At 42.7% G+C, this 25,704-nt stretch overlaps 1 protein-coding gene and 1 long non-coding RNA gene across 4 annotated transcripts in view; one reads left to right on the forward strand and one right to left on the reverse strand.

Annotated features, from left to right (window-relative positions):
* Tshz2 (teashirt zinc finger homeobox 2) overlaps positions 1 to 25,704 on the forward strand; it is a 416,806-nt gene that overhangs the window by 67,346 nt on the left and 323,756 nt on the right. The gene's annotated exons all lie outside the window — the stretch shown is intronic.
* The window catches only part of LOC141423430 (uncharacterized), a 38,647-nt gene that overhangs the window by 5,605 nt on the left and 7,338 nt on the right, over positions 1 to 25,704 (reverse strand). The window contains exon 2 of the long non-coding RNA XR_012448306.1: positions 8,259 to 8,401. This is a non-coding gene — a long non-coding RNA (uncharacterized lncRNA). The remainder of the gene's footprint in view (positions 1 to 8,258; positions 8,402 to 25,704) is intronic.

The raw sequence follows: 25,704 nt of genomic DNA on the forward strand, positions 1-25,704 counted from the left end.
CTGTTGGCAAAGACAGGAGAAGGAGGTGAGCAGGGGCTGGCTGAGCAGACTGGTGTCTAACAGGGGAACAGAGAGGGTCTTTGACTCCACCAACGTCCCCTTAGGAAGTAGCTGAGTGTGCTGGGGAGCTTAGGAAGGTTTGCAGGAGAGAGGTCACGATTCAGGAGTTGCTCATTTCTGCAGGTTCCAGAATATTTGCAGAATGTGTGTGCCTTGGGATGTTGGTGGAAGTCACTTGACTTTCAAGAAACAGGTGACAGAATCTACCGTCTTTACTGCAGAGTCCTCTTCAGAGACTTTAATGAACCAATACACACTGAGAATTTCCATGTAGGAAATAGAATTAGCATTTCACCAACTTATTTTTTAACTCAGTACCTTAATCAAGATGCATATTGTAAGAACTGTGGTCAGAAGACTGTATTTTGGAGCCTGGCCTGATGACAACAAGCACTTAGCTGATATAGTTACTGGTATTTAGGGTGATGGTACTGGGATTTGAACTCAGGACTTTGACTTGCTAGGCAGATGCTCTACCACTGGAGCCATGCCCCCAGCCCTTTTTGTTTTGGTTTGTTCTTCAGAAAGGATCTCATGAGTTTTCCAAGGCTGGTCTTGAATCTCCATCCTATCTCTACCTCTCAGGTAGCTGGAACCACCGTGAGCCACCACATTTCCCCAAAAAACTTTCTGAGACCTGAGTCTCACACCACAGAAATCACCTGGTAAAGCAGAAAACGCAATAATGCTTATTTTCGTATTTTGCAGAGTTGTGGAGCCATTGCGGTATCTTATTTTAGAACCTTTTCATGACCCCCCAAAAAAGGAATCCTTACACCTTTGGTCCTCCCGCCTCCAGCCCCTGGCAGCCACTTCTGTCTCTATACATCGTCCTGTTGTGAATTTCATATAGATGGAGCCCTATGATATGTGATCTTTTGATTTCGTTTATCACTTGACACAATGTTTTCAAGGTTCACAAATGCGGTAGCAGGCACCAGCACTTCCTTCCTTTTTATTGACTAATAATATTCCACTGTATGGACCGTTCACATTTTTTTGGTAGCAGGGGCTTGAACTCAGGGCTTTGCACCCATAGGTGCTCTACCAGTTGAGCCTTAGCTCCAGACATTTTTTTTTTTTTTGCTTTTTGTTATTTTTCAGGGAGGGTCTCACATCTTTGCCCAGGGCCAACTTCAAAACGTGATCTCCTTCCTATGTCTCTCAGTAGCTGAGACCACAGTGCATACCACCATGCTTGGCTTGAGGTTTGAGATGGGGTCTCACTAACTTTTTGCTGGGGCTGGTCTGGAACCATGATCCTCACATTCTCTGCCTACCAAGCAGATGGTATTACAGGTGTAAGTCACCACACCCAGTGATAGCTCACATTTGTCTATCCATTTGCTTGTTGTTACCAATGTCCTTTTGCATCTTGCCTTGTGGCTGCCTTTCTCTGGCCTCATGGGATTCAGAAACCAGAAGTGTCCAGGGGTGAACAAGCCCCTCGTGAGAAAACAGCCAGGAGCAGGTGTATGCAGAGGCTGCAAACTCCTTTCTGCCCACTTTATCCCCCAAGAGAAAAAGAAACAGAAAACTGCCTCACTCAGCTTAAAAGCTGTGTGTGTATGTGTGTGTTTGTGTGTCTGTGTGTGTGTGTGGAGGGGGGCATGTGTGTCTGTGTGTACATGTGTACGTGTACGTGTGTGCACATGAGCATGTGTGCATGTGTCTGTGTGTGTACGTGTGTGCCTGTCTGCGTGTGTACGTGTGTACATGTGAGCACGTGTGTGTCTGTGTGTACGTGTATGTGTGCACTTATGTCTTCTGAAAAGGAATAGACGTGTGCTCCTGCAGGAAATCAGTAGGAGTGGTAACAAGCGATTATGCTGGGAGAAGGGAATTTGAAAGAGTCTTTGAAAATACCACATACATAAAACATTTGGAGCTATGCAAATGTAGGAATTATGCCTCGATGTAAGGGACCCGTGCCAGAGTAAAAGTCTGCTGGGCCCTTCTGGACTTCGGTGTCTGTGGAGTTTGTACACTGTCATGTCGCCTATGAAAGCCTCTGCATTCGTCCTGTGTTGACCAGCGTCAAGGGCTCCAATCCACATGGGACAAGGCTGCTCTGTCTCACAAAAGGCTGCACCTAACCGCACTCAGGTGTTTTATGCATCACAGGCCACATGGGCAATAGCGTTTTGATTTTACAGAATGACAGGTTAAAAGGTCCTTTGGACTTGGACATCACATTTCCTTGCCGTGGACCTTGCTGGAGATCAGATGTGGAGCGAATAGAGGAAGATGAGCACCGGTCACAAGGTCTGCCATTCGAGCTGTTATCTTAGGATTTGAGCAACCTGACACACCCTCCCCCTTCTCCCTCCTATTTCACTTACAAAGGGTCCAACTTTGTTACAAAGAAAGTAGAGAAACTTGTCATTTGTTTGATCATCAGTGTGGTGTAAGGATTTGCCTGTCACTTGTTTAGGGTAATGACTGAATTTTTCAGTTTTCAATTGGTGCTTGTCAATGCTGACGTGCTAAGATCGCTCTGGAACAACTCAAGGAAACCCACATGTCCTATCCATTGTCAAGCTCATTTAGGAGATTATTCTAAGACTAAAGTAAGGCAAGATAGTTTGTGCTGTGAATCTTTTAAGAAAATATTACAGAGTGTGAATGAAAGCAAATCTACAGGACTTTAAAATGTCAGTGCTGGCGGAGAACTTAGAAATCCTTCAGTTAAAACACTTGAACACTTATACGCCCACTGAGGCCAGGCAGGTAGCAAAAATCCAACCAAACACCGTCAGCTGGGGGAGGGCAGTGGGTCCCCTGCAAGGCCCTGGGAGGGGTCCAGCTATGGTAATGGGGTCACACTTAGTATGAAATCTGTATAAGATATTTAAGTTTAATTGGCCAATGGAGCCAGTGCTTTCCTGACATCCCCCTCTGCTAGGACAAGAAGGCACTGGAGCCACCCATGGATTCTGCATTCAGAGACTATCAGCATTTTTATTTGTATCTCTCCTATTCACAATTTTGTGTGTTTTTTTTAAAGAAAGTCTTTCTCAGTTTCTAAAACCTTCAAGGTTATACCAAGCCAGCAGGCCACGTAGGCACCAAGCTACTAGTTCATGGCCGTCTAAAAGAGGCAGTTTTAATTACCTCCTGATAGCTGTTGTCAGGTGTGAACAAACAACTCTGTGTGGCCAGAGATCTGCAGACAAGTCAGGAACCCAGATTTTTATGGCACGTCTTCTGGTTTCAAAATGTTGATAACTGACCACACAAACTGAATCTGAAAGTCAAATTTCATCTAGAGGCTGTTTTTATCCTCAAGCTAAATCCATTCCTTGCTGTTAATAATGGAAACAAATAAATAGGTACAAAAATAATGAATGCACTCTCTTGCCTTCCAGTGGGTTTATATGGGAATTAGCAACCTAAGTTGTAGAAGTCATTCAACTAGGATTTTAAGTACATTTGTGTCTCTCCCAAGTTCAGCTTTTGATTCACTGTCACCGAGGTAGCCCACGTCTAAGTTCAGGGTCAGGAGATGGAGTTCAATGTGATGTTATTCCTAGCATCTCTCTATGTCACACTGTGAGGACAATTTACTGAAACTTGCAGGAATTCAGACACAGAAAAGCCTTATTAAACAGAAAGCTCCAAAGAGTTGGTGGAATTTTGTTTAGGGTACATTATTTGTCCTGGTGTTCATTGTAGTTCTTTTGCACAAGCACTGGGTGTCACACTACTTAGATGTGATGTCACAGTCCCTCTTTTCACTCATTTTCCCCTGGAACGTTTGCGTGAGCTCCCCGCTGCCACAGTGCTTTACTTTTCTTAGCTGATACTCCCATGGCTCTTCTTATCGAGGTCCCAACTGACACTTTTTTTCTTTAGAAAGTCTATCTGGAACATCTCAGCTAAGTGAGCCAACCCCCAGTTCTCTATTCCAAGGAGAAAATTGCAGCCCACAGTCCAAATCTAGCCTGCTGCCTGGATTTGCTAATAAAGTTTTATTGGCACTCAGCCGCATTCATCTGTTAACATATTGTCTAGGCTGCTTTCATGTTAACACAGGACACTTGGGTAGTTGCCACAGAGCCAGTGTGGCCCATGAATCCCACACCCTTCACTATTTAGCCCTTTATAGAAAATATTCTTAACCCCAGAGACTTCTGCATCATCTTATTTTATTTTCTACAATAATGACTACCTAAAATCACTTTTTTTGTTTGTTTATTTCTGACTTCTGCTATTAGGACAGGGTTATTTCCCCTGTACGTAGCACATAGGAAAAGCATAGTGTATTTCATTGAGTGAACATAACGACTTCCATGTTTTAGCCTTTTTTAAAGCATAAAAGGCTCCTAGGCTTTTTGTGCCGTCGCAGCCTTCACAAATAAGTAGGTACTGAGGTTGCTGCTAACTTTCACCTCATCATGAGTGCCAGGCAGGGTTCTTGGGGTTTGGTTGTATAAACTGAGCCAACCAAATAAACTGGGACAGACATTTGACCTTGATAAGAAGAAGCCAAGGTAGAAAAGGTCATGGTGTGGTGACTGTGGTGTGTGCCATTTCATCTAACACCGGGGTGACTGACAAGGGCTAACTCTTACTTGCCGTAAGAAGCAAGGCTATCCAGGTTCAGGTGAGCCTAAGCTCCCACACGTTTCATTGTCTAACTAAACTAAGCTTTGTCTAAAGTCTTCTTCCACATAAAGAAGGACTGCTTTGCTCTTCTCTGCTCGTTTGCACCTCTTGTCCCATGTCAGCACCACAAACCCCGGCACTGACCACCACCTGCACCCCTGTCACCTCACACCTGCTAGAAGGAAATGCCCACAAATCATCCAGTACCATCTTCTCCCCACCCAACGAACTTCAGAACCACTTCGGTCAGTTCTTCTGTCCTGTACACCTGACTCCTCAGTGGCTGTGAATCTCTAGCATGGGGCTGGAGACTTTAGGATTTGTTTGGCAGCTCCTTGTTTACTAGCACCTTTGTCCTCCTGTTACCTTGTAAGCAGACACCATTTCACATCCATCTTTGTATTGCCCTCTTTCTCCCAGTTAGTGTTTGACCTAAATTGTGTCTTGACTACCAGGCCCCTGGCTCTGTGCTAAGAGTTAAGCCAGGCACCAACAGGGCCATTAAAATATCTCAAGATCCCTAGCCTTCTTTTGGGAGGAGTCACACCAGGTAGAAATAAGGCTGTTAAAATGTACCCACTTGCCATGTTAAGTAGTGGTTTTTTTCCTTTGACAAATTATATTCATTCGGGTTTTTTGAAACTTTATAATTATAACCTTAAGTCTTCTTTTACTGTGTATGTCACATACACAGTAAAAGTGAGTGTATGAAAGGTCTTCAAATCCAAGTTCCTTGAATTTTCAGGAACTTCCCTTGGGAAGCTGTGTGTGATACCTTATGCACAATGCTCCAAATTCTGATATATAAAACTGGCCCTGGACACCAGCAGCCACCATGGTGGATATAACCTTGTCCTCAGGTAGCCCAGGGACTGTGAGACACAGGGAAGTGGGCAGTTGCAGAAAACAGTGAAGAGGTCCATCATGGGGAAAGAGCAGGGGTCAACAGGACTCCGGGGAATAGAGAAAGTGGGTTGAGGAAAGACACCAGGGAATATCCCTGAAGGAGTGAGGTAAAAGGGTCTAACCTAAATTCCACCTTTCTTAACACGGCCACTTTCCCCCAGTCAGCCTTGCTACCTCCGCTTAACCCACAAACGAACTCATCTGAAGCCACAATCATGCTAGTCTACATGGCTTTGGAGCCCAGCACAAATGAGAATGCAAAGAGTTTTCTGAGATTTTAACATGGCAGAAACAGAATTAGACCAAGTTTGGGGACCTGTCTGACCACTCTGGTCACATAACCATAAATTTGGGCCTGACAGTTGTCCCCTAAATGGGTCAGTATCATTCAAGAGAGAGGAGAAAGGAGCAGGACCTATTATAAGTCCCAGTACACAGTAGGTACTCAAACAAAGCTTTGTTGAATGAGACAGGGTTTACTGCTCTTTTCTTGGCAACAGACTGACCAGGTGGTAAATGTGGGGATCACTGTGGCATTTCTCTTTTTTGACTCTGAGCACAGATGCAAAGATACAGGGGACAATGGGAGAACATGGCCACGTTTTGTCTTGGAGACAACTTGGACATAAACATCACCTTTTGGTAGAGATCTTTCTCTCAATCTTAGCCGAGAATTCTAAGCAAAAATGAACTTTATTGAGGCTTATGGCAGGTGTTTTCGGAAGCTGCCGTGCAATTAAATATATTATACATTCCCCCTATCTATAAATGTGAGTCCCCTTAAATTGCCAAGCCAGGTGAAGGGAGCCCACGGATAACTCCTAAATGCATTACACTTTGGAAATGTTAGATCTTCTGCCACAGACCAGGCTTGGTGTGCAGCTCATTAGCACTGGAACAAATTTGTGAGACTTTTAAGGCATGTTGGTGGATTGAGCTAAGTGGACTAATGCAGTGAATTCCAGACCGTAACGGCTCCATTCATCAAGGGAGCAGGTTTTAACCTAATGCATAAGCCTTCCTCACGTGGCCATTTTACTGTGCATTTAATTCTATTGCAACCTGGTACTGCAGACAGAGGAAATGAAGAACCTTAAACAAGGTTAACACTCCGAGAAAAGACTAGGAAAAAAATCAATACCTCCCTCCTTCCCCAAATAAAAGATGATTTACAAAAATGGGAATTCATATTGATGACAGAGGCTTTGAGATGACAAAAATGTACCAATGATGTTTCGTGACTGGACATAACAGCTGTCACTTCCACTGAATCCATACATAGGTTCAGGGCTAATGCTACGAAAATATTTTAGTGGGCTTAAGGACAGGTTACTCATTGGATAAAGGCACTCCTGTAGCTTTGAACTCAGGACAGTGAAGATTCTGTGGCTTGTCTTGATCCCCAGTTTGACACTCTCATTGTCTCTCTTCCTGTTTATGTAGACTTACGAAGGGCTGAGGTAGCTATCTGTCCACCCACTCAGGAAAATTTGCCAGAATTAAACACTGGAACTTCATGCTTTTGGAAAACTTAGTTGCTCAAGATTTTTGTTTTGTCTATTAGTGATTAAAAAAACACGCTGACGTCATGACATCTGCGAATGAGATGTGCCATCGTGGTTTTGCCTACCAGGTCACCAAAGACTCGGGACAAACTGTGTTTGGCCATGTGCTAAGGTCAGGCTTTGTACTGTGCAGAATAATGCTTGTCTGTAAGACTGTGCAATTTTTCTAGTGAGCTGCCCAGAACTGTGCCGCAATATAGACTTGAGGTTTCTTTCCTGAAGTATAACTTCTCGGTCTGGCAGGGTAGGTATACAGCAATGACACAGAACAGGTAACAATAAATGACTTTTCATTCTATATTTATATCCAATTAGGAACCTAAAGAAGTCAGATATATCTCACTGCATTTTATGAGGGAAAATATATGCTTTTGTGTATTCATAAATTTAGGGAAGTGAAGGCTTTAGAATATATCTTTTACAAATGTCTAGGGTCTATGATATATGACTTATTTTTCAAGAGATGTTAGCCTGCTACTCAGATTGCTACTAGCACCTAAAACAGCCTCAGTGTTGCTCATTCTTCCAAACTATTGTCCAAAGTTACTGCTTTAAAAAATAGAGTCTTCCCAATTTCCCTGCTTTGTCCCCAAAGATGGTTTTCTGTATGATGCTTGGCATGAAGTGGATATTCGCAGAAAGAGTTGTGCTGAGTTACATAGCTGAAACTAGACTCCTTTTCTATCACTCAAAACACGTAAAGTTTGAGCCTAAGCCAGGAGTTTAGCAATTAGTCTTCTCCCTTTAGAAATCTCAAACCCATACTCTACCCAGTAAAAATGGGTTAGCTAAATAATATCCTGAGCAGAAGAAAGAAAGTGCTTTAAGTTGGTGTCTCATAACAGTGAGTGAAAAGTATTAACATACCCTTCATTTACCCAAAAACATTCCTTAAAAGTTGTCAAATCTCATGAAAACCCAAATGTATGGAAATCAACAAGCGGGTTTTTCTCTACATTCAGGATTCAGGGCAGATCCCTCCTCTCTGAAACCTTTCCTGGTCCCCTAAGTCCAAGTTGTTGGTGTCATTCCTCTTCGTAAGTCATCCTACATTTCAGTCTCCATCACACTTACTACTGCACAGTGTCTGCTTATTTTCTTACCTGTCCTTCAACTCACCTGAGCAGTGCACCTGCCTGGGAGGAGTGGCATCTCACTTCCTTTCTTAGTGCTAAGCACAGAATTGACGATGTAGAAACCCACGGAACAATTATGTATGAAGTAATCCACGTGTGACTACATGGGACCATGAAGCACTAGTCCTTTTGATGAGAGGCAGAAATGACAAGAAAATATAATCAGGTTGGAGACTTTAAATCCTTCTTTTTCAAACACACAGATGAGTCCTTCCCCCACTTTTAATAGGAACAGGCAATGTATAGGTCACTAGCACACGTGTCAGAAAGAGGGAGCCCATGCAAAGGTTCAGTGTAGAGACACTGAACTCACGTGCATTTGAACTACCCACTGGTGGCTTGTCAAAGGACACCCTGAGTCAACCCTGCAGAGGAGTCTAGGAGATGGGAGTTAAAGGTACAGTATTGTGTCTACAATGTTTGTCTGGTTTGGATTTCTCTAATCTACCAGGTACAGGTGACTCCAGGCACAGGTCACAGGGCTGGCCGAGAGATTTTCTCTGCAAAGATGTTGAGGGATTGGCTTTCTTGGCTGTTTAATTCATATGTCACCATTCTGGGAGCTTTCTTCTACTGCCAGGTTGTATTTATTTGTTCTTCTGCTTTTTTTCATGGATTCAATTTAAAACACTCTCCAGGAAGAGTCGAGAAAGACTGCAAGCTTCTCAGCAAGATGTGCTCCAAATGGCTTGATTCTTTGGATTTGGCAATAGAAAGAGACACCCTCTCCCCTTTTTGGCATGATTCAAGCTCAAATTCCATTTCAAAATCAACAAATGTACTTCACCCAGCCATCTCAGACCTTAGAGATATGGTCCACTCGAGATAAAGGTTAACAATCTTCAAGTCCAATCCCCGACATCCACTAAGATCATTCTCCCAATTTAGGTTGCATCACCATTTTCATTCCTGTGTTAATGAGTTACTTTGGACTGAAGTTAAAAGCACATAAGCTAGAATTAGCAATGCTTTATAAAAATCATAGTCCATCTATCTTCCAAGAAATCTCTATGGAGTGATATGTTTCTAAGCTGCACCAGGAAGCAGCTGTGGGAAGACAGTGGGAACTTGAACTCTGAGAAGCTGTTTTTAATTCTCAATCAAGCCACATCATCAGTTAACCTCAGATTTTGTCAGCTTTTCTGCAAAATGGAAATTAATAGTGTCTTCCCCAAAGGGCCATTGTGAGGATAAAATAATTGCCAGGAAACTGTTTGGCAAACTGTAAAATGCCATATAAATGTAGGAGAAACTCACCAAAAATGGTAGTATGTTATGTTCTTGAGCAGAAAACTATCAGGTAGAAAAAAGTCTAGGGTAACACAAATTCAGAAAGGAAATTACAAAAGCAGATACAGCCACCCTAACACTTATTCTGTCACAATGTTATTTCAGAATATTGGAGAGTTATAACAGGTACCACATTTTATCTAGATGTACACAACTATATACACTGGGCAAAACATTTTAAATACCATAAAACACTCTACATCCCTCTTCTGCCTATATACTGCATGTGCACATTTCTGTAGACAGGATACATTGTAATAAACATTAACGTATGTAGATATATATATATACATACATGTGCTTATATGTAAATATGTACAACATAATCTGTAGGTTCTGTTTTTACTTACCGTGTTTCAAACTCAAAGTTAGGAAGGTTGGATATCACTGTGTAGTCTAATAAGTTAAGCAAGAATGTTGGACAATTGTATAATTTTAGTGTATATTCTGAGCTTCTCTTAAACTGTGACCAGCAGTTGTAGGTAAATGGAAAATGTGTGTGTACATGTGTGTGTGAGAGAGTGTTGTGTTTGTTTGCCTGCATGCATGTGTGTTTGCAAGAATCAAAACTGATTTGCCCAGGCACTCAATTGGAGCACAAAATCACAGGCATGAATATGCAAGGAAATTTGAATGTGTGTTTGTCAGCAACTGAATATTTGGCAAGGGGGGAAATTAAAATAGATTGCACTTAGAGCTCGGGTAAGGAAGAATAAACACAAATTTACAGGTGAGTGTTAGCAAACAGCATATATATATTGAATAGTCATCTGAAATAGTCCCATCTGAACTCAGCAGGAAATTGACATTCTGTTTGTGCTGGTGCATATTAGAACTGGAAGCCTCAAGTTATGCTTCTCAATAGCGGTAGAGCAAATTACTGGATCTACATGGCGGGCTCCTGGCTCTTAAGAGCTAGTGAGATTAAGGGTTGTTGAAGGCATTTAAAATGAAAATTTCAGATAGAGTCAAATCAGTGTGGTCGATCAGCAAGACAGTCAACAGGTGTTATGAGACAGGCGCTTATCTGTGTATTGTTTAACTCTGCTTGACTGGATTACAATGGAGAAAGATCCCAAACATTAGAGGAAGGACCAGCTCTCCAGTCCTGGCTCGGGAGGCCAAGTGTAATGATCAAGGGCTTTGGGCTGCACACCTGCCACTGCGTCTGAGCCCCTCTTACTCTGCAAGCTTCACATTTTAGGTTAAAGGTTGGATTCTGAAGCCTGCCCATTAGGCAAAAGTCATGGACAGTCAGAATTACCTTCCAAATTTTCTTAAATCCTCTGCCCTTAAGCCTTCTCTATTATTTTTGTGGTTCTCTTACTGAATTCGAATTTCTTTGCACTCCTATGCGCTTAGGAGATAGAAACAATGTTAGCCCAGGTGCACACACACACACGCACACACACACACACACATACACATGCGCGCACACACAATTACGTATGTCTTCTTTGGTCATTTTTGTGCCCACTAAAGTTTGAGAACTGCTGTGTTGAAGAAAGAGCTAAAAGGAAGTCTATATGCAGATATCTGGACTTGGGAATCAATAGATCCCCAGTGTGGACAGCGGATGAGGAGGTTTCTGAAGTGTTCCTGCTTGCTGCAGGGCTGACTCAACTCTGCTGTAGTAATAAGCCTCTGCAGCTTTAATACATGCTAATAGGTTTATTTGATGTTTTGAGGATTAAGTGAAACAGTGACAGTGAATGGCATCTTCCTTGAGGGTTGAGGTAGAAAATCAGTATGTATATTGCATGTACTTTGTGACACTTCTTTATTTACATGACCCTTGTCCATGACCTTAAACTCACCACACCTCAGTCACCTTATCTGTGATAAGACACATAACATCTACTTAGTGGAGTTGTTGACACAATAAAAATGGTAATGCAACAAGAGCTGCTAGCAGACACAGAGCAAGAATTAAAAATGGTAATTATTATTATTATAAATTGTGATTGTTGAGGTGATTATTATTTCTTTTATGCTCTGTGACTCTGGGCTTGTTACCAAATCTTTCTGTGCCTTAGTCACTCATCTGTCAAAAGGGAGTGTGATATCTTTACCTCCTGGCTCAAAGAGTGGCAGACAGGCTACAAGGAGAAATGGAGTTTAAAGCGCGTTAGAGACGGTACAAAGAGAGATGAAAACAGAATAGCAAATCACAACGTTAAAATCCCAGGGGCCCCACTTTCAGAGAGGCTGCAAACCAATGCATTCTGAGGAACCGGGAGCATGGCTAAGTAGCGATACTGTGGGACTCCAGGGAGGTGGGGAGTGGTGGACCTTGGCCCTTCCCTGCCCCTGGGAAAACAGCCCTCAGTGCATGCTCTCTGGAAGGGGTCATGAGCACACTTTCTTCCTGGCCACTGCCACCATGTGGAGTTGCCTTCCACAGCAGACATAAGTGTATTGGTCTGCAAGTGGCAAGCAAGCTGACTTTATTTTTTCTTTCAGACAACTGAAGGAAATTCTTACTATGATCACTGATGCATTGGAGGAGAGAAACTTCATCTCCTAAAAGTCAGGGAGCTGAGACACTTAGCTTCCTGAGATTGTATCCAAGCTCTGGAGACCTCCAGACTCCAAGGATTTGGGGGTCATTTTCGGTTCCCAGGGACCCCTGTGTCCACATGACATGGTGTGGGTGTGCAGTGTGTGTCCCTTCGGATCTCTTATTTAAGGCTATTCCAGAGCTGCTAGCAATGTCCAGGTCCTCTTGTGTCACCACAACACACAAGAGTTCTAGTCTTCTCCTCAATCATGATAAGGTGGAGGCAGGACACAGTCCTCATACCACCCATGTCTGGTTGGTTCCTGCTCCTCTCTCTCTTTTCCCAGGAATCCATATTTTGTGGCTACCAAGAAGTGGGAAGTAGAGGGAGAATGAACCTCTGTCACATTCTGATCTCCTGAAGCTATTTTATCTGGATGTCTGCTTTTGAAATCCCCAAGCCAAGATTCAGGGTCCCTTGCCCTACTCTATGACACCTCTTCTTAGGATCTATGGTCTAGAAGCGGTTTGCCCCTCAAGGTTCATATGTTGGAAGCTTGGTCCCCAGTGTGGCGATGTAAGAGATAGTGGGACTTTTAAGAGGTGAGACCTGGTGGGAGATGATGGCATCACTGAGCACTCTGCCCTTGGCAGGCAGTTGTTATGGCAGGCAGTTGTTACACAACAGCAACACAGGTCACACACACACACACCCCGCCATGTCTCTGGCTTCCTGTCTCACCATGCGATCTCGTCTGCATGCACTCCTGCCACTGCAATGCCACCACTGTGAGTCCTCACCACAGACCAAATTATGGGCCTGCCTGGCCTGATCTTGGAGTTTCAAACTCCAAAACTAAAAGCAAAATAAACCTATTTTCTTGCCTGGCACTAATGGCTCCACCTGTAATCTAGCTACTTGGGAAGCTAAGATCAGGAGGATCAAGGGTACAAGCCAGCCTGGCCAAAAAGTTTATGAGACCCCCATATCAACGGAAAAAAGCTAGACATAGTGGTGTGTCTCTGTCATTCCAGCCATGACAGAAAGCTTGAAATAAGAGAATTATGGTTCAGGCTGGCCTGGGCAAAAAGCCCAGGCCAAATGAACTGGAGGTATAAAATTTAGTGGTAAATTGCCTTCCTCACAAGCACAGAGCTCTGAGTTCAAACCCCAGTACCACCACCAAAAAAAAAAAATCTCTCTTCTTCATAAGTACTCAGCCTCATGTAGTTTATCATAGAAATGAAACTTGTGAGGCAAGACCTAGCTCTTACAGAGGCAGCTAGGGAGACAAAGCCAAAGAAGGTCCTGCTGAAGGGCTGGGACCTACTCCTTATACTTCCAAGCATTATGTAGCAATAATACTAAAAAAACCTCCCTGGCATTTAATGGTCTTCAAGGCGTTGCATGTGCTGCGAGTATTTCACACGATCTATATGACCGATGAGGACCAGTGATGTAAGATGATCCATTTATGACAATGTCAATAGCTTGTCTTGTGGGGATTGAGGACTGGTGAGTCCAGACTCAACTGTACCTTAAATCACTGATGGTACACAATTGAAACAACTGGATTTTTTCCCCCAATCACATCTTCCTCTGCTACGTTCTTAAAGGAGGTAAAAAATATTTCTTTATACTTTGTCATTCTTGAGCAGGTTTTTTATTATGTAAAAAGCAATTATATTTCAGAGAACAACAACTCAACGTGTGAAATGGTAAAATGATTCTATTGTCACTCGAATCTGGGGTCTGCCGATGACATCTTTGTGTAGTGTATAAATCTGTGCGCTCAGATTTGAGGAGTGCCACCGAAAGTATGTTTGGTCTTTTCAGCTGCTTAGGTGGGGCAGCCATGTCATCTTCTGTACCAAGAAGACACACTGGGCAAATGTCCACGCCACTCTCCACACTCAGAGCCCACAGTGTCCCCCCCAACACACACAGCCCTGCTGCCTCTAGGGTCTCCTAACAACTTCCCGCTCCAGGCGGAACCTCTCTGATTCTGTGCAGTCCAGTGGAGCTTTTGAAAATGCAAATGTGACAACCATGTCACCCAGTTCCCTGGAAACCCCTTCCTTCATGTAAACCTCTTCAGTGGTTTTCTGAGTGTATTCATTTTCTAGGGCAACTGAAACAAAGTACCCAAACTGGGTGGCTTAAAACAATGGAAATATACTGTTTTAAGCAGTGCCAAATCAAGGTGTGGCAGTGCTGTGCTTCCTCAGACAGCTCTAGGGGACGGTCATTCCCCCAGTTTCCCAGTGTCTGGTGGAGCCTGGTATCCAGGGCAACAGTCGTCACTCTGCTCTCTGGGTCTGTCATCACACGGCAGCCTCCCCTATGTCTTCATGTGGCATCTCCTCTCCCTGCATCCACGTCTAAGCATCCTTTGTTTTATAAGGATGTCAGTCTAATGACATCCTTAACTCTGCAAAGATCCTTTTCCAAATAAAGTCACGTTCACAGCTACCAGAACTCCATCCTGCCTTTTACAGGGACTCAGATCAGCCCACACCAAGCAAACCCAGCACTAGTTCACCACCTACATGACCCTGTGGAGCCTGACTCTGCCTTCGTCTGTGGCCTCAACTTTGTTTCTCGTCTCACTCCCCTCCCCAACACACACATACACTCTGCTCAACAATTCTTTCATAGACCCAACTCCCTATCTTCTGTCTGTTTCTTGAATTGCTGGGCTTCTCCCCACTTTATGACGTTTTCATTTGTTGATTGACTTTTGCAAGCTGTGCATTCTTCCTGAATTGTATTCCTCTCCTCATTCCCTGCCATACTTAACTTCCTCTCAGTCCCAGTGTTCCTTTCCGAGCAAGACGGCCTTGAGCACCACTCTTAGCCTAGTCCTCTGCCACCTGCTCTGATCCTGCTTCCATGGCACTTGCCACCATGGACAATTAAATATTTATTTGGGTGATTAAGTCATTAGTCCCACTTGCATAAGGCAGCAGGTAAGGGCCTCTGGCCAAAATAGATGCTTAATAAATAATTACGGGGGGAATAAATAGAAGATTTCATAAACTCACAATTCCTGTATTAATTATATTATCATTGGTAACTCCTATAGGCCACTCATAAGACTTTTAACCTATAGGAAAGTGATCATTTTTCACGTGCTATTTGGTTTTTAGTATCTTGCAACTTAATTTTGGCTTTGCAGAGGACTCAGCTCATAAGGAGCTGAACGGCAATGACTATCCCAACTATCCCATGAATTTAAAACATGAACATCAACAAGCCCTAAGAAATTAAAAATAAAAAAAAAATACAACAAAGGAGAAAGAAAAAGAAAGGGAAAGGAAGTGTTTACAGTGTCAAGAAAGCGTCAAGAGCCATTTGGTCTCATTCCATTATTATTTTACTATTGCACAAAAGACAGGGACCCTTCCTTCCCTGTGGAATAAGGCATTAATCCTCATTAGTCATCATTCAACTGGGATGCTTTCTGTGCACCATGTGAAATATGAAGAGGTCCCTTCCCAAGAAGGATGAATGGGTTATCTCATAGCTCACTTACTCTAGAGTACTAATGGGCTGCACTGGGAGTATAAGTTGTTTCTCGTCACGTGTAAGGGGCAGGATGGGCTCTATTGAAGACCGCTGGACCATGAGTGATTTATGGTACTTTCTACCCCTCCACTGTTGGGGGAGATAGCCACATGGTTAGAATTCCATCTGTCCCATATGTAGCTCCTTTAATTAATGATTTATCTTATTATCTTCCTTCCTGAGAGGGGGGTGAAAGATTTTACTTTTATGGCAAGACTACCATCCGACAAACAGGATCATTATCTAAATCCCAGTGACAATGAAGTTGATGGGAACATTCTGGGGAAGAGAAACCCAAGGGAAAACAAGTTAACAAAATCCCTTGCTTCCTGAAGGAAACATTTGTAGGTGTTTCCTAATCCTGCCTAGCAAAAGGTCAGTGCTCTGACACACAGGCGTGCACACATGCGCACACAAGTCTGCTCAAGTTTCCATACCACAAGAGAGGAAATATGAAGAGACTGCCCCGGATGAGGGAAGCTATTCATCTAGTGGGTTTGGCAGTTAGATGCTTGAGAAAAGATGACTTCTTATTAACATGCAATTGTCACCATGTTAATAATGAAATATTGATCTGTTCTTGCTTAATGAAAATCAACTTATTCTAATTTACTCTTGGAAAGAGGACTGCTAAGGGTCTCATCCCAACATCTTTAACCATCCATCTGTGGATCATCTGGAGCTCTATTTATTTCTTTAACACGTACAGCCGAGAACTAGGGGACAAATAGTGTCAGGTCACCTTAATTTATTTTTCTTTTTGTTCCTTGTTGAAATTCAGACATCTGATTTAGCAAGAAAAACTTTGTGGGAGACCTTATAACGTAATGGACACTGGTGGTTTTATGATTAAATAATGACAATCTTCAGTAAAAATGCTGTTATATTAGAAAGCGAAGCCTTGGAAAATCACTAACACTCCTAGCCTATATGTGCGCTCACAGCTACTTGCAATCACATGTACATTAGCATAAGGACTGGATCCTCGTCACAGGATTTCTTAGTCTCAGTCGTCAAGAATAATTTTACACAGAGAAGCTCTGTCTAATAGCTTATCTTAATTAGCTGCCAATTTAGTGAATTATTTCTGTTTTATAGTCACTTTTTTTTACTCATTTATTTACCTGTGATTTCGAAATTATCCGTGAAACAGTCTCTTTTGGGTAATAGGGAAAGGAACCAATGACTGCAACCTCTTAAACACGTAGCTCATTTTCATTTACAATTTAAATGCTTTGAGGTCAGGTTTCTGCAAAAAGAACCATTCACAAGTCCATACATTTCTCCTTCACACTTAAACATTTATTGCCAAGAGGCACATACAGTATTGCACCTGTGTATTTCTCAACATAGGGGTTTTTATTGTTTCTGTAGGATGTTGTTGCACAGAGGTTCATATAAACATTTATATAGATTTCAGAAAACAGTTGTTACTGAGAAAGAACCTTTTACTGTTTACACAAATTCAGAACAAAGAAACATTGCCACAGCTTCCGGTAATTGACATGTGGGCGTGTTTTGCAAGTCACTGACTGGAAGAACTGAGTGTCTGAGATTTATTTTTGACAGGACTTAAATTACTGGTAGTCTGACACATTTTTGAACAATTACTAGACACTGAGGTGTTTAAAGTAATGGGTACTGTTTGTTTGAGGGATAGGGAAGTTTTGAAACCCTTAGCATGAAGCAATTTTCCATTTGATTAGTAAGATGCTAACATTACGTTTATATCACTAAATAGCACATACACAGTTGGCTCCTCAAATGATAGGGTTTTTTTTTCTCCTCAGAATAAAAGTCATACTAAAAAAAATAATCTCTTCACTTGATGAATTGGTGGATCATGGGAATGCAAGGGAGGAACGGTCCCCTCTGCTTACTGTCAGTCCCCCGTCTGGCTCTTACATCAGTCCCCAAAAGTATACAGAGCCAGAGGTTTGTCCTGCTTTGTTTCAAATGTCTCAGAAACCAGAGCTTACTGCTCATTAATTAGCAGCTATCTTTCAGGAGCTTCTAAACATTGTTTAGCCAGCCATCTGAACCCGGAGTGGAAAATTAAAATTCACAATTTGTGAACTGCTCATGTCCCCAAAAGATAAAGTGACCACAGCTGCCATAATTGGGAATGCATCCACGTGTCACATTATCCCAAAAGTCAAAGCAGGGGATTTTCCCCCTCCTTCTTTCCTGTTTGTGAATCTGATGAAAATGGAAGATTACAAGGTTCTGGCCTCTGTTCTATGTCCTATGGTTTCAAACGCAGGGCAGACTCTGGGAGAGGGTCTGCCCTGAGGACATTCCTGTTCTTGTAATTCCTAAGGCTGTGGATCAGGACAATCCAGAGCAGACTTCTTTGATCCATCTCCAGCGATATGGGTTTTATTGCCCATCTAAGATCTTTTTCCTCTCCTCTGAGGTTGGGGACATCCGTAAGTACTCCTGGAGCACAGCACTGCTTGTGTCTATCCAAGAGAAACCCTTGATTTACTATAATCCAGACACAAGGTCATGGATTGCCAGTGTATCAAGCACTTGTCCTCAGCCAGAGGTGACTTTGCCCCATCTCACCCCAGAAACATTTTGGTTTTCAAAACAAAAGGGTGCTGCTATTGGCATCTGATGAGTAGAGGCCAGATGTGTCACTGAACATTCCGCGATACACAGGATGGGCCACAGACGTACCTAGTGGCAAATGTCAGTAGTGCCCAGGCTTGGTGGAGAGCAATGGATGACACAAGTCCATGAATGTTTTGAACAGCCACATTGCCACACAGTGGACTCTCTTCCCTGACCACCTACACATCCAACTTGAAAAACCTCAGGAGTGCTAAACTGAGCTGGAGCATAGGTAATGCTCTTGGTCCTGCTAGATTTAGTTCTTTAAAGGTATGTGTCCCATATTCCAGGCTTCCTTAAAGGAGCCTGCTGTGCAAGCATGACTACAACAACTTCAGGAAGGACAACAAAATCATGATAATGCAGCCATTTTCATGGCCTCATGGAAGGAGGGGTCTATTGTGTTCCTGTCTTACAAATAAGCACTTTGTCAATAGTCCTTTAAGCTTGAACAATAAAATTGGGCTTCATTCTCTCCTTACTCCTTATTGTAGCATGAGCAGGTGACTCTAAGTGATGTTTAATTCTGATCCTATTTGTACGAACCCAGAGGTTCTTCATAGGTTTTCAATGGTATGATGAAAAATAAGTTTTGCCTTCATTCTCCCTTCTCATTTGGGTGTTTGAAACCATCCCTGGGTAGTTTACCAAGACTCCACTCAGAAGTCGATTCTAGGAACACAGAAAATATAGGAATTGGGTGTATGAGATGGGGATATTTTCCTCTTTGTTTACTGAGGGGCAGGGCAGAAGGGAAAAAATCAAAAGATACATTTTTACTCATCCACCCATCCATCCATCCATCATCCATCTACCCATCCATCCACCCATCCATCCACCCATCCATCATCCATCCACTCATCCATCCACTCATCCACTCGTATTCCACCCATCCACCAATCATCCAACCCATCCATCCATCCATCATCCATCCATCTACCCATCCATCCACCCATCCACCTACTCTGTCAGCTCGCCAGCCAGCTACCTATTCTTCCATCACATATGGACAGAGACAGATCTGAAATATAATTCACTAAAGGTTACAATTATTTCTAGATGCTGGGATATGGAATAGTTTAAAATCTTTTTCCCTCAAAATTTTCCCTATTAGTTGAATACAGTAAGTGTGTGAGTCACTTTTAACAATGGAATTATTATTTTTAAAATAAAGAGGCCTATATGGGACGAGCTAATGAATACTTTTCAGCAGTCCAGGAAAGCTGTTTTGATAGTTAAACAGTGTTTCGCCTTCTCTCAAATCCATTCTGCTATGTGAAAAAAAAAGTTTGTTCTCAGTTTCGGGTGGGGGCTGATTGATATAACTTTTTTATTCTGAAATATGCCTGTTTAATTATAGTTTTCCACTGACCTCGGCGTTTGTTACTTACACTATAAGTTAGCTGAGAACACAGGCTATTAATCATGAGGATTTGTTACAGGGTTTATCTGAGCCAGGATTTTGCTCATAATTTAGGATGTCCAGTAACCTGTGAGATGCTTCCACATTTTTGAATTTCAGTTTTCAAGGAATTTGCAGTCTGGCTGCAAGAAATGAAAGAATTGAGTTCCCATTTCCAGGCTTGTAAATGACATGTATCTACTCCACTGCTCACCATCATAACACTCTTGGTGAGCTCCTCCACGGAGCCCTCCTTGACCACCTCTTGGGAACTTAGATGTTTTCTTCTTCTCATAGAAATAGTAAATGTTTCCTTCTTTGAGTAAAGGATTAAAAAGTTTTCACATTGTTGAAATTACCCCCTTATGTATCTATCCTTCTCCCCTGAAATTTGGGCTCCCAGAGATCTAGGAACAAGATTAAAAAGGATCTCTGTAAAGGATTAAAAAGTTTTCACATTGATGAAATTACCCCCTTATGTATCTATCCTTCTCCCCTGAAATTTGGGCTCCCAGAGATCTAGGAACAAGATTTATTAGTTTCTGTGTATTCATAAGGCCTTAGTTTCTCTCTCATGGGTGAGCTGTATAAGTGTAAAAATCGGAGACGTATATAACCAGTAAAACACTAGATTTGTTTAAGGTTATGTTTGTTGGAAAGTTCAAATATACCCAGACCAATCAACCAGAAAACTTACATAACAATGAATAAATTGAGGGATAGTAGTTATTGCCATGCCTGTGTTTCAAGGACTCATAATATAAGAATATTCAGATTAGAGACAGCTTCTTGGAAAATGCAGACACTAGCCATTTTTTGTAAATAAAAAGTTAGGGCACCTCTACCCACCACATATGCAGCTCCCCTGCCAAGGAGGTGTGCATTATCAGTTCCATTTCACAGATGGGGCCATCAAGGCTGAGGGAAGCAAAGACTTAAAGTCACCCAGCTCATCAGTCTGGGCCCCAACTCCTCTCGAGGTATTTGGCCCTGAAGGTCAGTGTTTTTTCCGCCACTCCACCACAGCTGTTTTACGTTCTCTCGTCACTGGCATTTCCTCCGTGTGGAAAGCTTTGAAAATGCTCCAGTCACATTTGAAAGTTCATGACAAAAAATTGAATGTCATCCAAAGCATAGTTTAGGATTTAGACATCCTTGTCAATCCAGGCTGCCATCACCAGGAAATTTTTATCTTGAGGATAGAGCACTGTGATGTGCTTGGCCTGAGGGCCCTGGGCTGAGATACTGACCAAGACTGGAGCCTCCTGGGTAATGAGAACAAGTACAGAAGAAACAGGTAGGCTCAAACTTTTTCATTATTGCTGTTGAGCCCATGGACTGCTTCCACCATCCCTCTCCACCCCCTAGTAGCAATCTACACAATGAGGGTAAGAGTCCTTGGGGTTTTCATACAGCAGGCATTGCCATCGTTACAGTGCTTACTACTTTTGATCACATAAGTGACTGAAGGGCAGTTTGAAAATAAGGACAACAAGGAGACTTGAAATCAGAATATGCCAAGTGAGAGAAAGAGGGACAAGTCACAGACACTCATTTCTGTTTCTAACCAGTCTAGGAGGACAAAGAAGAAAGTAGCAAGTGTAAAGGCCCAAGGACAGAATGAGTTTGGATAGCATCCTTGTGTTCCAGAAATACGAAACAGGTTACTCCTGACTGGTGGAGGTCAGGACGAGTGAGAGAGAAAATGGAGATAGGAGCGGGGTGATGTACAACTCTAGTCTGCAAGGAACTGAGGATGTTCTTGAAATGTGGAATTTTCAGTTTTCAAACTGAAAAAGTTCACCACAAATCAGAACCATTTGGTCACCCAAGCTCCATGGGGATGGGGAGACCACGGGAAGGAGCTTGGCTGTACTTTATATGGAGTGGGATTCCCGGGGTGTGTTGTAAGCAGGCAGTTCTCAAGCCCATTATCCTGGCAACAAAAACACTGGTTCTGTGGTCCTCGGCAAGTCCCTCAACTGCTCTTGACCTTGGTTTCCTCATTTGTAGCAAGGGTTGGTTCCACCATGCGATTATCAAGTTCTTTTCAACTCTGGGATTCTCACATTTTTCACTTTGTTCTGCAGGCAGGTAAGAGTGGTCAGGAGTCCTAAGCAAAGAGATAACACACCAAAAAATTTGGAAGATTAATCCAGCAGTAGTTTACAGAGCTAATCACAGAGATGGCTGTACCATTGCACTGATGCAGTCAAGATACAAGAAGAACAAAAGCTGGTGGAGCAGGAAGGGAAGGAGAGTGGAGGGCTTGTGACCAATTGCATATGGCCAACCATGGAGTTTCCAAAATGTGCCTTCAGTCATTCATTTGTTGATTTGTTCAACTTACTAATTGCCTATGTACCGGACACTAGAAACATGGGGAACAAGTCCTTGACTTCCTGGAGCTCCCAAGTTCATGGGGAAAACAGTATTGTCCTGCAGATTTCAATGGCGGTTCATGTTGTGACAGAAATGCATACTAGATGCTGGGCAAGCCACGAAGAGTCCCAATCCCAACCAGGCTGAAGACCAAGGAAGGTCTGTTGAGATGAGTGATATGAAAGGTCACAACTGAAGAGCAGTAGGTTAGGTCGATGGGGGCAATGGGAGGAGAGACAGATGGAACAGGGCCAGGGGAAGAGCTATTTAGGCCTAGGGACATGATTTGCCAGCTGCCAAAGGCAGGACAAAGTCAGAGAAGTGATGAACTTTTAAAAGCCCACTGTGGCTGAGAATCAACCAGAAAATCCAGAAAGGGTGCACAGAGTTAACTTGTAAAGCAGACTTGCTGGTACAGAAACCATTTTGGGCTTAATTCTGAGAGCAACAGGAAGTTATTAAAGAAAGTTTTAGACACAGAACCTTGGCATGCAATTTCAGAAGTAAGTATTTGTATCCAGAAGAAAAGAGAATTGGGGCTTAAAGGTGAGTGGGTGGAGAGGTGAATTTGGGTTGAAAGGCAGAAGGGGGGAAAGGAAAACAGACCAAATGGAAGTGGTTTCCAGGGCACTGAAGATCTGCGGCCATGAGCGTGGCAGGCAGATCAGTAGGATAGAACATGCTCCATGGCTGATGCTGTAAGGAAGAATTAGCCCTGGGAGAAGGGGCAACCGGAATGAGGAGGAAAGACGGACAAGGGCAGAGCCTGGGGACCTGTCCATGGATTAGAACCGATTTGGGCTGATCCAGAGATAGAAAGGCCAGTAAGAGGGAGGAAGACCCGAGAGATTCAGGCACATGGGAGCCAAGAATGAGTCACTGAGAGCGGTAGGGGAGGTATCAAATGCTGTGCAAAGGTCAAACACAAACAAAGACTGACAAAAGGCCAGTAAATGTGGCAATGAATAGATCATCCATTATCTTGAAAAGGGGGTTAGTGACTCATGTTGGGATTACATCACCTCAGACAAAATTACTAACAAATTTTCTGATAGTCACTTGCAAAGATGCAATGGAAATTGTTTGCTCACTGTCCCTGTCTTTTCTGAAATTTCTTAAATTCATGAGCACGCTAATCTCCTCTGAGTACTGCAGCAGAAAATTGAAATGTGCCCTGTGTACAATGTGGGCGCGTTTCTGTTACCCACACCCTTACCTTTGCCATGTTTAGAATGTCAACATCTCACATTTATCCAAGGCATAGGCGGGGTTTATGTGTCTGCTACAGGCGAGTCCATTGGAAAGGAGGAAAAAAGGCATGAGAGGGGCTCAGATCCACCACTAATCCAAGGTTACACTACGAAATCTGTACACTCACGCTCACAAGGAAGAGTTCTGTAAACCGAAGATGGAAACCCCAAATCTAAAAGCCCGTGAATAAAGGGCCTTGCTATTAAGGAGATTATTCAAACCAGAGAATATAACATGGGTTCATTCATTTTATTTCAGTCACATCGCTCCCTTTGCATAAACACCTCAGCAATTTTTGAACAAAAATTGTAACACTTTTTACTGCCAAAAATTTGCCAAGTCCGAGGACTCTAATATGCCTGACACCTAACAGGTCCTCATCATTCAATATTTCTTGAATAAAAGAAATAAAATGATATAACATCATCAGGTTAGAGGAAACCTGGTATTGTCAGCATTTCGTAACCCATATTATTCATTTCAGATTTGTTATTTGAGCATTGGGAAGTTATTACAGGGTTTTTTTTTTTAATTGGAGGATTACATAATTACTAAATTATTTTTTAAAATATTTTTCTAACTGAATTGTCCTGTGTGCATGGGGGGGTAGAGTGTGGTTGATGAAAAGATTCCAGGAGGGAGTTAATATGGTAGTCAGGTAGCAAGAAAACAACAGCTTAAACTAGACTAGTGGTAATAGAGTAACAGAGGAGTGAGGGTGTTGGGTTACATTTGGGGAACTAATCAATGTAATTTGGCTATTTGTTCATACTGGGGGGGAGAATTGAGTATAATGAAGAGTGAAAGTTCTGATGAAGATAACAATCACAATTGAGCTCTAATTGGGAACTCTTTAGTTTGAGATAATTGCAAGGCTTTTTGGAGTGGGGATGGAGGGACTGGTCTAGGAATAGAACCTAGATCTTAGCACAGGGACAGGAGAAGGCCATTGGGGCTCATCTAGGCAATGGTTGGATGTCTCAACCTTAAAGTCCTAGAAAATAAAATGGAATGAGTGCCTTGCCTTGACTAAGCAAGTCTGGGGAGAGATTGTGGAAAGAGAAAGAGCAAGCCCCGAGGAAGGCCAATATCTCCAGGGGTAAAGGAGAGTGATTATGCAAAAACTTAGAATAGGCTTTCAGAGAGTTGGGGAGAAAAATAAGACAAGGCAATTGTCAAAATAGAGGGCAAAGAGAAGAGATCGCTCCCAAAGGAAAAAAAGTGGTTTGCTCTGCCAAGAGGTCAGTGAGCTACAAGCTGGAACATGTGTCCTGGACTTCACAAGGTGGAGCTCCTGAGTGCACTTGGTGAAAGCACTCTCCGTAGACCAGTGGGAGGAGAAGCCAGACTGGGTGGGTTGACAAATAAGTGGGAGACAAAAAGTAGAGACAACAGAGTTGACATCTCACGTGGGTTGCCAGACAGTGGTTAATGTGATCAGTGAAGGGTAACAGTGGAAGAGATTAATCTGCACACCAAGTGCAGAGCCCTCTGTGCTCTGTCTGAGGCATCCTGGTGCTGTAGTGGCAGAATAACCCTGTGTATTAAGAATCCAGAAAGGAAAAAATCAGGGATGCAAAGTCACCAAGTCTTTGGAAGCCAAGTTTCCAAGCTTTCTTTTTTTTAAATTAGGTTATATTCATTGTAAAGGGGAGATTGATTGTGACAATTCCAAATAGATGTATATTGTACATTGATTAGATCACCCCCGCCATCTCTCTGATCTGTGCCTGGTATTATTTCAAACAGCTGGACTGTGTGCCAATATGCCTAAAAAAGTGAGAATCAACTGGCTCTCTATTGACAATAAAGTGGTGATAACTGTATAAATGAAGATGACCACTGAGTGAGTGAGCACTCTGTGCCCTGAACCATGCCAATCCCCATTCTGCACCCTCAGCTCACTGAATTTTTACATCACAGGTGGATGGTTGTCAGGAACTTCTCTCTATAGAAAGGGTCCTGAGGACTAGCCAAGCTGAATCCCAAGTCCTAGCACACACTGCTGTAAGTGGAGCTGTGATTCTCCTTGACTCCACAGCCCTGGTGAGGTTACAGGGTCTCTCCTAGTTATTGCCTGGCTAACTGGAAATTGGGCTGATTTTTTGAAATTGTTTATAACTTCTCTAATTTGATAAGAAACATCAAGACTTGCAAAGCAATTACATAGAATGATTTGAATCTTAAATGAGTTACTATACCCAGAGCTCTTATGGTACCAGACACACAGAGAGCCTTGGGTGCATGTTATCTATTACTACTTATTAAAGGGCTCTGGAGAGAAACTGGTGTCCCTTTCTCCTGTGGTAATCAACCATTGTGAATAGTAGCACCCATTGTCCCCCATCCCAAGGGCAGCTAAATTCCTACTTCTTACAAAGTAGTTTTTAACTTTGTCTTTGGGGAAAGGGTGGTATTTT

This window comes from Castor canadensis, chromosome 5, assembly GCF_047511655.1.
Source record: "Castor canadensis chromosome 5, mCasCan1.hap1v2, whole genome shotgun sequence".
In the NCBI taxonomy this organism is placed as follows: Eukaryota; Metazoa; Chordata; class Mammalia; order Rodentia; family Castoridae; genus Castor; species Castor canadensis.